The 14,476-nt window shown below is 37.2% G+C and overlaps 1 pseudogene; it reads left to right on the plus strand.

Moving 5' to 3' along the window:
* Positions 1 to 13,200: 13,200 nt before the first annotated feature.
* On the plus strand, positions 13,201 to 13,701 carry LOC105860208 (large ribosomal subunit protein uL24-like; annotated as a pseudogene).
* The last annotated feature ends 775 nt before the right edge of the window (positions 13,702 to 14,476 follow it).

Consider the following 14,476-nt stretch of genomic DNA (forward strand, 5'->3'; position numbering starts at 1 on the left):
GATTTTTTTAGCCTAAAGAAGAAAAATCTCAAATCTGATCCAACAGACTCCACAGGAATAGTTGTGAAAAAGTTATGATCCACAATATTTCCCCTTTGATAAGGGCAAAGTTGCTGCTCTCCTAGATTTACCCCCCTTAAGGAATTCTTCTTGCTATTAGACTCCCTATCCTATCCCAGAGCCAAGCTAGAATGCTCTGTCACTGTATTATGGCTAAGAATTAGCCTGGCCTCTTGCCTAAGCATCTTGTCACTCACAAATATAACAACCACAACAAGGGCCAACTTCTATTGACCACTTACTATGAGCCAGACAGTGTGCTAAGAGCTTTATATGCCTGCTTTGTTTAAGTTTCACAACTCTATTTGATGGTAACTATTATTATCCTCATTTTCTAGATGAGGAAATGAAGTTGAATTTCTTCTTCTTCAAGGTCAGAGCCTCTAAGTGGTGCAGAAGTCTTTCTGCATGTCCAAATGAGAAGCAACATAAAGACCCTGTATTGAGGCAGTTGCCAGGCTCTAGATGAGATATTTTTTTAAATAGAAGAGACTCACTTTTCTTGAGGACATGTTCATGTACTCTTTGAGGATAGCTACCATGTTTTATGGTCTTTGAACAACCATTACAGCTATCCCAGGACTATGACTATAATTAGTATTCACAGACTATGTTAGTGCATGCATTAATCTGGTCAAAGATAGTCTTAAACCATTATCCAAATCTCTCTCTCTAATTTATAATAGACATATAGACCCAGTTGAGTCTTAAGGTTTCTTTTACATTCTAAATCTATAAATATAGTTTCTATCTTTAAAATTTAGCCCTTCTATATCAGTCAGCTAGGGCTCCATAACAAACCACCCCAATCCTCAATTCAGAGAAAGATAAGCATTGCTTCTTCATCATGTGTATATGGGTCAGTTGAAGTGTCTTTGCTTCAGACTGGACCAGAACTGCTCTGCTTCACTACTGAAAGAGCAGTGGCTACTTGGGTTATTTTAATCTTATCTTGGTAGAGGCAAAAGAACAACAGAAAACAATCCTAGTATGGAAGCACACACTAAACCTTTGCTCACATAATATTCTCTAACATCCCATTGGCCAAAGCAAGTCACATGGCCAAGATCAACATCAGTGGGATAGGGAAATATACTTCTCCCATGGAGGTGTTTGAGGGGAAGAGACTAAATATTGTCTGAACAATAATTTGCCACAACTCCTTAAATAAAGTCTGATGAGGAGAGATTAATATGTATTAAGCACATTCCCATATTTTATCAATATAGAAAATATTATGGAGTGGGTACAAGGTAGGAATTTTTGTGCTAGATACTGCAATAATGAGAAATAGTCTAGTGGCAAAACAAATGTTATTTCTTCTTGAATCCTAACAGAAGTCCCATTGGTAGATACACTCTTCCTTCTTTTGCAGCTGAAGAAACTAAGGCATCAAGAGATTAAGTAACTTGGGCAAAGCCACATAGATAACAAGTGATAAAGGTGGACATAAAGACTAATCAGCCTGAATAAAAGCCTTAATTCTTTTAACCTCATCAATTGTATTTACCAATAGTAGATGAGCTATCATGTGGCTTCAGAAATTAATAATGAAAAATAGACCACCATAGGTATCAGTTAGGGTTTGATCAGGCAAGCAGAAGTATAATAATATAAGTGATAGAGTAAGGAATTCATTATTAAAGGCATTAGCCATCACCACAGCCGTGGTTGCCTCTACGTTTGATGCTGGTCCTAAGGCTCAGTAGTCAAGAATGGAAGAGGAGCATGAAGTAGGAGAGACCAAGGACAAACTGGGACCTTTGTGAAAAAACTGAAAATTCACCTAATCACTCACCACCTCCAGTACCAATGATTTGGGCAACTCGTGGGATAAGCCAGCATCTTTTACTACAGAGCTGTATGTGCACTTGGGCCAGAATTCTCAGAATCTGGAAGAGCCTAAGGGGAGCTGGAGGACCTGTGAGCCCAGCAGATGCCCCTGGCCAACAGCAGATGCATGACACAGTGCACAGACTGCAGCAGAGCTTGCCCTGCACCAATCCTCAAAGCCTAACAATGTCTATCCATCACTTCCAAATCCTTCACAAACAATTCTCCTGCCCAATCCTAACCTGGAACCATATGGGAAGGGAATTTTGGGAAACTGACATGGTACAAAGCCATCATACTCTGTTAGAACTCTTGCTGTGAATTAATTAAAAGTCATATTTAAAATAGGAAGACAAGAAATAAAATGATTTGCTAGAACTCTCAAGTGCTCCAGAATAGAAAATATTGAGAGATATAGGAGGATTTGTGTCCAGAAGCTTCTTCCGTGCTTCTCTTCATTGTCACATTTTGGGGTTATCCCTTTAGGGAGCAGTGACAGATTATGAGTAGTTTCCATTTATTTAATACTGACATTTCATACCTCAGGGGTCTTACACTTAGTTTTCTCAGCATGACGTCACTCTGACATATACTATTTTGGTCACAAGTGATAGAAATTCAACTCAAACTTTCTTAAACAAGAAGGAATTTATTGGCTCATATATCTTAAAATTCAAGGATGACTCTCACTCAGGCATGGCCTAAGTTCATGGGTGAAAATAGTATCATTTGGGCTTACTCAACATCTCTCAAGTATGCTAGTCTCTGATTCTCTGGGTGTGTAAGATTCATAGTTTCCTACTCCTAAATGACTTTCTCTATATATCAGAAAACATACAGGCCAGTACTCCCAAGTGTGCATCTCTACATCTAAAAATGAAAACAACAACAACAACAACAAAAAAAAAAAAAAAAAAAAAAGCCCTTCCTCTTCCAGAACATAAGCATGCACACACATACACACAGAGTCCTCATTGAAGGACTCTTACATTGTCCTGTCCTAGTCTTATGCCCACCACTGTATCAAACAACATAGGCAGAAGGACGAGGTAGCATGCTTGGAAAGTCTTAGGTCTTCTGCCCACTCCTATGGCCAGAAGCTGGCAGTTCACTGGGACTGATATTTTTAGCAAAACCCCTGGAATGAAGGAGGAGCAACTACTCAAAGAACATGGTGGTTCTGGTCAAATTAAAATGGCTGGTGTCTGATTCAAATGTACTTTAAATCAAAGAACTGTAAGGCCTCCTTTAATTGAGAGAGGGAGGATGTTGAAGTTTATGCTGTTATTCTTTTCCCTTTTCTAGAAAGCATAGCAATGGCATTAAAAGAAGCACTTTTATTACTTCCCTAACAATAGAATATAGAGGGGGAAAAAGCACATTGGTAATAGAACCAAATGGAATTTTCTATAGATAACACTGGCCTGCTACTATCCCAATTTAAAATACATTCAAAAAATCGCCACCAGATGAACTTTATAGCAGCCAATTTTAGCTTTGATGGAAATAAAAGAAATCTAATGTCCACGAGATATCCTGCAATGATTTGCTTTTGCTTGGGATTTTTTTATTAACAAATAATCATGCATGAAGCTGTTACTCATTGGTCATTCACAGCTCATAATTTTATATAATTTAATATAAAAAATAAATATACACATAAGAAAGGAGAGGCTTCCTAATAATGAAGAATGTCCCCTAATTGTAGGGGATTTTACTTTTACGTAAATTGGTAAAAGCTGATTTTTTGACTTAAAATTATTATTTTCCTGATGGCTTTTTTTCCAGACAGAATGTATATCCACAAGTAATAACACTGAAACTGATTCACAACTACAAGTACAAAAGGATTTATTCTTTCTCTCCTTCTTTCACCCTGAATTGAGGGGCCACTCTATGTCCTGCACTGAGCTCGGCACTAGGGATATCAAAAAGAATAAGAGACACCCTTGCCTTGGATAAGTTCACAGTGTAGTTGAGGAAAACTCAAGAAACACAGAAGTGCTATAAGCCACTTATGTCCAAATGGCTATTACAGCATAGAGGAGCAGACATTTAATTTTTTCTGAGGGTGCCAGAGAAGACCTTTTAGATGAAGGTCTTGATGGGAAAATAGCAATTTTCTAATCAGAGGCCCAGAAAAGGGTATTTCAGGAAGAAAAAGTAGCATGCACAGCTATAGAGCTTTGTGGATTAACTGGGTCACTGGCAGAACAGGGGACAGTGGGCAGGAAGGCTCAGGGAGAGGACAGGATGAGATCAGATAGAGTGGAATGGGAATAGGACGTCATACCAAGGAGCCTGGAAAGATAACTCTGAAGCAGGGAAAGGGGTTATATTAATACAAATGGCAGAGACTGATAACATGGAGACCTTACACAGGTTATAGAGAAGGCTGACAAGAGGCGTAAACTAAGACAGTGGAAGTCTACGGAGACTTCTCAAAGTTAGAATGAAAATTAAGTAATTCATTGAAGGAAGGAGCTAAGGAAGAGGGAGGAATCAAAACTCCTCTCCTGTGTCCAGTTTAGGAGACTAGTTGGATGTAATCACTGTTAAAGATATTAGGGAAAATGAGAAGAAACACACATAGGGGTGAAGTGCAGAGCTGTATTAGGAGAGAGAACAGAGCTGTGATGGCCTATGCTACTAGACATTAATTTTGGTTCAGTGCCATAGCTACAAAAAATAATTTGTTTTATCCATAATATATTCTTTTTAAATACATTTTTATTAATGTCTCTTATAAATATATTCACCATGTCAACACACATGTTGTTAAATAACAGCATGGATAAAGTCATCTATTGCTATATTCCCAATACTATGTAAGGAGTATAATATATTTAGTAGCAGAGATGTCATGTTATATTTAGTACTCTACCTTCATGAGTAGTATATTTATTACAGATGCTTTTGGGGGAAAAATACTGTTTGTAAGGTATGTGACTGCACAATATTTTGAGATAAAAAAATTTTCTGACCTCAACTAGTAATCTCTTTATTAAAGCTGAAAACTGATCCAGTGTGTATTTCCTAACCTCCATTTTTCATGTGAAGAGGTTATCATCTATAGGAATATAACAAATGTTAAACCTTTTTGAATGGTGTCTTTTGGTTTAATTTGCGAAACTTGGGGACTACAGATTCTGTTGGGTTCGGATTCAACTGTATTCACCAGAAACAATAATAGCTACTAGTTGCTGAATAGACGCAGCATTTTTCAATGATGTTCTGAGAATCTTGCTTACTACTATATTATAGCATCCCCAGTGATCTTAGATAAGGCATTAAAACATATTGCAAGAGAGGTAGCTGAGTTTTTTTTCTCACCAAATGTCAAGGAAGGGGGTGGTTTGGGTGTCTAGTCTTATTTCACACTGAGTCTTTTCATTTACTTTTCCTAATGCATTCAAAAGTTGTTAAAGTTTCTTATATAAAAATATGATTGATTGTTACAGTGACAGTAATTGCATTTTAGCAAAAGTAACCATTATAGTAATTTTCTTCGGGGAAGAGAAATCTAACTAACTCAAGTAGCTAGTTACTTCCTCACACATTAACTTTGAACATTTTTAACATAAAAATACTTCATAAAGGAAGTACAGATTGAAGAACATAAAATGGCATGCAATATTTATAAAACTATTTCCATTAGGTGGCTCACAATTTTATGGAGCTGTTAATCACAAATTAAGTGAAACAAAAATAGAGGAAAAAACTAAAATATCTGTACTGGTGGGTCAATTAAACTAAGTCCTCAAAAGAAGCCTTTTAAAAGTGACTCTCAGATATTTTTCATTTCTAAACTACAGAAGATAATGATTTTTTTAACCAAAAAGATTTATTCATATCATGCCCTTAGAAGATTCAATCAAATGAATACATGAAGATATTATGATTGCAAAAAAAAGAAAAAACAGCTATTATATATGTGCATAGACAGGGTAATGCAGCATAGAGTAACAACTTATACATGTTAAATCACAAATGAAACAGCATTAGCATTTAATTTCATGTATTCCACTGCACACCTGAATACTAATTAGCAACTAAAATAAGAAATGTGTGGTACCGCATGTGTTGATAAAATCTCAGTTCAGTACTCTTCAGACACCAGCAATTTAACATGAATTGCATATTGAGCTAGTTTATCATTTTTAGCTTTTTTTTCCTCAAATTCTTTTTCCTTATTATTGAAAGTAATATACTAATTTCAAAATCTATCAAAAAGAACTGGAATGCTGGCTACATCTGGAATTGCATTTTTGCCATATTTATTGTTAACAATGTGTAGACAGTAACTGCCATTAGGAGTATAAAGCAGAAGCCTCCAATTCAGTATGCAAATGCATAAACAGTACTTCAAGGTAACCGAAATCAGTTGAGTCAACTCAAATTTTTCATTTTTAGTGAAGCACAGAGAACACTGGTACTTTGTCTCTGCCCTCCTTAACCCTGTGTTTGAAATGGCCCCCAGAACTGCAAAAGTGAGATTTATTTTGAAGGCTGAGATACAGGAAAAAAGAGTTTCACCTTTATGATTTTCCCCTGGCTGCCTCTATTCATCTCTTTCCATCTCCATTCCTTTGCTAGCCTCTGTATTTAAATTGGCCTTTAAATACATTTATTTTTGGAGTTATTCTTTAGAAGAGAATTCTATTCACAAACCATATTTCTTTAAATTAATACCTTTTCTTTTTCTGCTCTTTCCCATAGGTTACAGATCCTCTCCCATTTGTTCCAACCACTCTGCCCATCCATTTCATCTATCATACAAACTAGTTTTTATTGTATGTGGCAGGAAGTGCAGTGGGGGAAATGTCAGGGGTGTGTGTGTGTGTGTGTGTGTGTGCACATGTCTGTTTGCTTTTGATTTGTACTCTAAGGATTTAGTATAAAGTTGGCCCATTGTAATCTTTTAGTAAAGTCATATTTGCTTAATGCATGGTTGGTATCTCATTTATTAACAGAACACAAAGGTAAAAGATGATTACAAAATAATCACACAAGAAGACATCAAAATAAAATGTTTCGAAGAGAAGGACCTAGTAAATATCTACCAAAAAAATCACAGGGACTATATCAGTTAGAGTGCTTCTTGTTATAAACAATGGAAAATATCACTCAAACTTGCATAAGCAATAAACAGAATTTATTAGCTTATGTAACTAATAGTCCAGAGGATGGGAGAGACGTGGTGTAAATGATCAGAGTTCAAGGTCCATTGGCTGCAGTCATCTCAGTTCTTTCATTCTTTGATTGTTGGTTCTGTCCTTAGGCTAGCTTCTTTCCAGACTGCAAAGTTTTAGCAAGCAGCAACCAAAGCCATGTTCTTTCTCACTCACATCTCCCAAAAAAGGGCAAGTTCTCCCCTAGCCCCCCAAAAATCAAAGTCCTGAGCTGCATTCTGATTGGCTTAATTTGGGTTGTTGCTCTTGAGTCATTTGTAGTATCAAGAAGGAAAAATCATATTGGTTTAAACCAACCAAGGCATATGCCTGGCACACAACCTCCTAGGTGTTTAAAATATTGAAATGCTTCTACACCAGAGGATAAGGGGTCAATATTCTGAGTCCCCCTTCCTCCTCCAAAGTGTTCTTCATGCACCAGCAACCCAGCCTGGAATCCCTCTCACTTCTCCACTAACCGACGCCAAAAAAGTTAGCATCTTCAAAGCAAGGATCCATTTGGACCCTGCTCCAGCAATGAAGCAAACTTCTACTCTGTTTGGATGGATCATGTACTGGTTGTTAAACACTTTAAATACCATCCAAGCCTACAGCTGAGGACAGGATCAATCACACTGTATTAGTTCCATAGGGCTGCCATAACAAAGTACCACAAACTAGGTAGCTTAAAACAACAGAAATCTCTTCTCTCACCATTTTGGACACTTCAAGTCCAAAATCTAGGTATTGGCTGGGCCATGCTCCCTCTGAAGGCTCTAGGAAAGAATCCCTCTTCACCTCTTCCAGCTTCTGGATATTGCCAGCAATCCCCGGTGTTCCTTGGCTTGTGGCAGAATAACTTGAATCTCTGCTTTTGTCTTCATATGGCTGTCTTCCTTCTGTGTCAGTGTCTAAAATTCCCTCCTCTTGTAAGGGCAGCAGTCATTGGATTAGGGCTTAGTCTAAGTGACCACTCAGTTGAGCCCATCACAACTTGATTATATCTGAAAAGACTCTATTTTCAAATAAGGTCACAGGCACAGGTTCTGGATGAACACAAATTAGAGGGGGGAAACCAACTCAGTACACTCACTCGCCCAAGTAGAATGGCTATGATACAAGGGGGAAATGGCAAAAGGATGTTGGGGGAGTCACCACGATGTCTACTATAGATACTGGACCCACTGGGCCTAATTCTCTCCATTTACCTGGTTATGATCAACAGCTTTATAGTTTAGGTGGCATTTCAGATTCCACTGGCATCTTCTGAGCTGGATCCCATACTGCTCCATCTCATTTTTAATTCTAAGGCCTAAGTCCACAGACTTTAAAAAGTAGTTTGGGGGAGGGGTCTAGCAAAGTGTCCTTAAATCTACATGTTAGTCCAAGCATTATCAATAGAGTGAATGTATAATACATATCACCAATGTATAATAAGTACTATTATTTTTCAAATGTATGTAGCTGTGGTTAGTTTAAATAAAAATTCACTTAAAATCTTCTTATATTTATAATACCTCTTTGTCATTGTGGATTTTCTCTATCAACAGATAATAAAGAACTACTGTTGTACAGTAGTACACTGGCCTCTATTAGAAAGGCCATGGGATACAAGTCTGGCTCTTGCCATAAAGGCCAAAACAATAGTGGCTCAAACAAAAAGACATTGATTTCTTTCTTATGAAAGAGCTGGAACATAAGCAGACTAGGGGTCATATGGCAGCTCCACAGTCTTGGGGACCTAGGCACTTTCTCCTTTGTTTTCTACCATCCTTATGATATGGTTTTCATCCCATGCTCTAAGATGGCTTTTGCAGTGCTCATCAGTGTGGTTGTATTCTTTTCATATATTAGTGAGTCCAGATCCTAAAATATTCTGCTTAGATATTAATATTTTAGGCCAGATGCTAAAATATATGGCCAAACATAACAGTAAGAGTAGCTGGGATATCTCTTTGTGGTTGTGATTTGCATTTTCCTGATGATTACAAATGTTGAGCATTTTTTTTACATGTTGGCCACTAGTCTGTCTTTTGAAAAGTTTCTGTTCTCGTACTTTGCCCACTTTTTAATGGGGTTGTTTGATTTTTTCTTGCTAATTTTCCTGAGTTCTATATAGAGTCCAGTTATCAGCCCTTTATCAGATGTGTAGTATGCAAATATTTTCTCCCATTGTGTAGGTTGTCTGTTTGCTCTTATGATAGTCTCCTTGGCTGTGCAGAAGCTTTTTAATTTGATCAGGTCCCATTTATTATTTTTGTTGTTGCTGTGATTGCCTTTGAGGTCTTCTTCTCTGTGGAAAGTAATATGGAAATACCTCAAAAAGCTAAGAGTAAACTACCATTTGATCCATCAATCTCATTACTGGGCATCTGCCCAAAGGAAAAAAAAAGACACTCTGTTAAAAAGACATCTGTGCTAGAATGTTTATAGCAGCACAATTCACAATTGCAAAGATGTGGAAACAACCCAAGTGCCCATAATACATGAGTGGATTAATAAAATGTGGTATATGCATACCATGGAGTACTACTCAGCCACAAAAAAACCAAGGGTGATCCAGCACCTCTTGTATTATCCTGGATGGAGCTGGAGCCCATTCTACTAAGTGAAGTATCACAAAAATGGAAAAACAAACACCACATGTACTCATCATCAAATTGGTATTAACTGGTCAACACTTATATGCACATATAGTAATAACATTCATTGGGTGTCAGGCAGATGGGAGAGGGGAGGAAGGGATGGGTATATTCACACCTAAAGACTTGAAGTTCTGACTCGGGTGGGACAAAGGCAGTATATGTAATCTAAATATTTGTATCTGCATAATATGCTGAAATTTTTTTAAAAAGTAGCTGGGCAATGTAGTTTTTATCTTGGCAGTCATGTGCTCAGCTAATTATTGGGGGTTCTATTACTAAAAGAAGAAGTGAATAACAAATAAGGGGGGCAATTAGCAGTCATTGACAAAAGCTACATGCATTTAGAAGAAAGTAATAAATATTTTCAAATGGTTTGCATATTCTAATAGATTATGAAGTTTGTTCTCAAAGAGTTTTCAAGATAATATTTCACATCCGTAATATTGTAATTTTGTGATTTGTCTTCTTCAGTCTCGATCTTAATGCTAATCATATAGTTGGCCTAACTATGCTCACTAGGTTGTCTATAATAAGAAGGCTATAGAGCAGAAGGACGATGGCTGCAAATATTGAGGTCCATAAGAAACTTTAAAAGCATGTGGAGAGGAAAAAACTACAATTTGAGAACTCACTATTTTGCAAGACTGAGACTTTTAACCCCCGATATTTGGTGACAAATTAGCCAATTACAACAAATAGGAAGAAAAGTTAAAATAGTCAATATTGCTAAGACTTATTATAAAACTATCTGCACAGTGCCACAGCCAAGTGAGAGTCTGTGTAGCCTGAAAACCTGGTCCCCTACTTAAAAACAGATTCTTCTCAAATAGGAAGAGGCATATCAGGGTCTTTATAAATACTAAACAACAAATTTGGGCAGAGCTCACAGCCAAAACAAAAGAAACAAATAAACAAATAAAAACAATAATAACATGCAGGAAAAAAAGGAAGAGCTAAAAGAAGAAAAATTTTTAAGAAAAGACTGAACATTGGGGGTTTGGGAGTACACTATTCAAGTTTTGATTATTTGAAGTTCTACTGGTAATGAAATTCCTGTAATCTTCTAGCTTTTCTCAGAGGCTTATTATAAACTTTTTATGGAGACATAAGGCTGAATAGTCTGAGTGTACCCCTCAGATCCACTCTGCATCCTTCCCACTGCTCAGTGGACCACATCACTAGGCCTGCTTGCCCTCTGGCTTCCTGTAGGAGTCATCAATGAGAGACACCAGTAGGATACTACACAGTGGTTTAGCCTACAACTGTATAAATAGTTCCTTCATCAAATTCTCTTCAATTGCTCCCTTTAAGTAAGCCATCTGTTTTCTGCTGCGATCCTGAGTGATATAATAAAGAAAAAAATGACTCACTCACCAAAAAATCTAGTCCCCCTAGTCCAGTGGCCAATAGGCCATTCTCAAATTTGAAATTGTCTCCTTTCTGCCAATCCATATTACTCTTCCTCCAAAACTTGGATCAACACTCATATCTTTCATAAGCCATTTCTAAATGCCACATGGCTCTACTTACTAAAAACACTGGCTATCATGCCCCAACCCTGTCCATTACCTCACTTTTCTACTTTTGATGTATTTATAAGCCATTTCCAAATTTACTAATGCTTGTTCAAAGTTTTATTTTAAGGCTTTTAGTGTCTCCAGTATAGAGATGATTTTTTTGTCTACTCTCTATGGAAATTCCTCGAAGGCTTCTAGAGTTCTATGCTTCTTAATCAATAGATATGCAATATTTGGTATTCCAAGGAAGCAAAAGTCACAGTCTCTTAGGGTTTGAATTGGGAAGTGAAGTGGATATAGATAAATTTCCTCAAAATGTATTCCCCAAACTATACTTTCACTATAAGTAATATACTTGCAATTCAGACAGTTCCTCCTCATCTTCAGTTCCTCTTAATGCTAGCAGGGCTCAGGACCGTGGCTCTTCTATACTCTTCTGTGGATAGTCCTCATCCACTTTCATGGCTTCAAAGCCTACTGGACACTTCTACTTCTAAATCCAGTGAGCATTTAATCTTAGCATATCCAAATCCAAACTTTTGACCTCCCCCTCACTCTTATTGCAAATATGTTAACATTCCAGCCTTCCTTTTTCAGGTACCAGTAACTCTAGTTTCTTAAGCTAAAAATTTTGGAGTCATCCTTTACTCGCCTCTTTTTTTCCACACCCTACAAAAATCTTTTGACCCTATGTGAAAAATATATCCAGATCCCAACCACTTCTCACTGCCTCCTCTGCAACCTACCACTGTGGTCCAAGCCAGCATCATCTCTTGTATGGATGACTGGTCTGCTCTGCCTCTGTCCTGGTCCTTCTAATAGTCTTTTCTCAACACAGAAGCCAGATTGCTTTCTTGTTAAATTGTAGTCAGATCATGTAATTCCTCTGTTCAAACCCCTCCATTGGCTCCACTCTCTTTCAGAGTAACATCCAACGTTCTTACATCTCCTACAAGGTCCCACATGATGTGGCCTCTGCTATCTGTCTGCCTGCATTTCCTACTCCACCCCAGATGACCCAGCTTCTTTTCTTCAGGATAATATCCCTGCCATTCTCTCTTCTCTTGGGTATCCACATAGCCCTCTCCCTCACCTCCTTCAAGTCTCTGTTCTAATGTTACCTGCTCCTGGCACAACTTTCTCTCCTATTGTGGTTGACCTTCATTTGACATATATTTTACATGTTTATTTTGTTTATTGTTTGTCTTCCTCATAAGAACACAAATTATTATATCAATTTAATATTTGTTAAATATTCTCAGTTGTATTCACTACATATTCCCAGCTCTTAAACGTGTTCCTGGCATAAAGAAGGTGCACAACAAATATTTGATGAATGAATGAAAGTATATATTTTTTAAATTTTTCAAACACAAGCCCTTTCACAAAATAAATAGCCTTTCAAATACCTCAAAGAAAGTTAAAAGAAACTTATATGCATAGAGTGCCAAACATGTTTTAGACTCTGGGTAGAACTTTACAAGGATGATCTCAGGGAATTTTTATAGCAGGTCCTATGTCATCAGGGTTTGAATTGGGAAGTGAGGTGAATATAGATAAATTTCCTCAAAGTGTGTTCCCCAAATACACTTCACAATAAGCAGTATATGTGCGAATATTATTATTATTACAACAAACTTACAGATGAGATGTTATATAATTAGTTTAAGTAAAAAAGTCAGTACATGAGTAATGTAGGCTCAAACCCTGACATGACTGACTCAGAGCCCATTCATTCTCTTTCTAATGTGACTAAAACATGCCTCTTTGAAATAAAAAAAGAAAACAACACTATAAATGATAGAATCAAACTTTTGTTTAGAAGAGTACAGATAAATGCCTAACTAGGATTCCCAGTTTGTGAAAATGACAAATCCTAGCTTTTAGAAGAAAAAAAACACTCTGTAGGCCAGACAAAAGACCGAGTGCAGATTAAAATGGTAAACCTACGCACTCAAAGCAAACCAAAAGAGTATGGCTAGAAAAACTGCTCTGAAAATCCATCTTCTCTTCCCATTTGTGATCATCATTGAAGCAGTAACAGCCAAGACGAAGCCCAATCCCTTTGTGACTTCTGATGGGAGCAAGAACCATAAAAGGCATCTGGATACATCTTCTCATATTCACAGGAAGATTATGTCTTCCCTGCTCTCCAAGGACCTTTGTCAGAAATGCAATGTTCCGTCCATGCCCACCCAAATGGATGATGAAGTACAGGTTGTACAAGGGCGCTACAAAGGCCAAAATAGTTCAGGTTTACAAGAAGAAATATGCCATCTACATTGTCAGGGGGGAAGGCTGATAGTACAGCTGTCCACCTCTATGCAGGCATTCACCCCAGCAGAGTGGTTCTCACTAGGCTAAAACTGGACAAAGATGACAAAAAAAAAGATCCTTGAAGAGAAAGCCAAATCTAGCCAAGTAGGAAAGGAAAAAGACAAATATAAGGAAGAAACAATTTGGAAGATGGAGTAATCGTATACACACGACTTTTATTTAAAAGTGCTAAAATTAAAAAAAAACAATAATCTCCTCAGCCCTATCCCTGTGGTCTACCTTCTGCCCCACACTCCCACCATCCAAAAGGTAGAAAATTATTTCAAGTTCTTGATTATTAATGTGTACCAGAAGATGGCATAATCAAAGACTTCCAGGAATAAAATTAGGAACTTCTTTAATAAAGAAGTCACCTGTCTTTGTCAATGATAAAACAGTAGAAAAGGCCTTCCTTTGCCCTTTTGCTGACCATATGAAGAAATCTGGGCTTGGCTCTACCTCTGTTCTTTCTAGAAATCTTCTTTCCTTTGAAAGATGCACTACATTTAAAAACCACTATGTTTTTAAAATAGTTCAAAAAAGAAAAAGGAAAAGGGTAAAAATCACAGCACATCCCAGATGCAAGGAAATGTTCTTGAGAAACATTTTCGAGTAGGTACCTGAAACTTTTTAAAATCACATCAATAAAAGAAAAGATTATATCAATGACTTTTGAATATTGAAACTTCAAGTATGTTGGCAAACAGCAAGGCCCATAAAATAAGGCAACACCCTTTCTAACATCCCCAAAGGTCTCTATCCCATAAACAGAGATTACACAGGAACATTTATATAAGTAATTTCCATTTGGAGCCAAAAACAGCCTCCCATCAATGACAGTATTCCAATTCCCAGTATCTTTCAGATAACACACAATAATAAGTGCTTTAAGATTTCAATGCTTCGTGTTATTTGATCTGAAGTTTTAATGGTT

This window comes from Microcebus murinus, chromosome 8 (genome assembly GCF_040939455.1).
Source record: "Microcebus murinus isolate Inina chromosome 8, M.murinus_Inina_mat1.0, whole genome shotgun sequence".
Taxonomy (NCBI): domain Eukaryota; kingdom Metazoa; phylum Chordata; class Mammalia; order Primates; family Cheirogaleidae; genus Microcebus; species Microcebus murinus.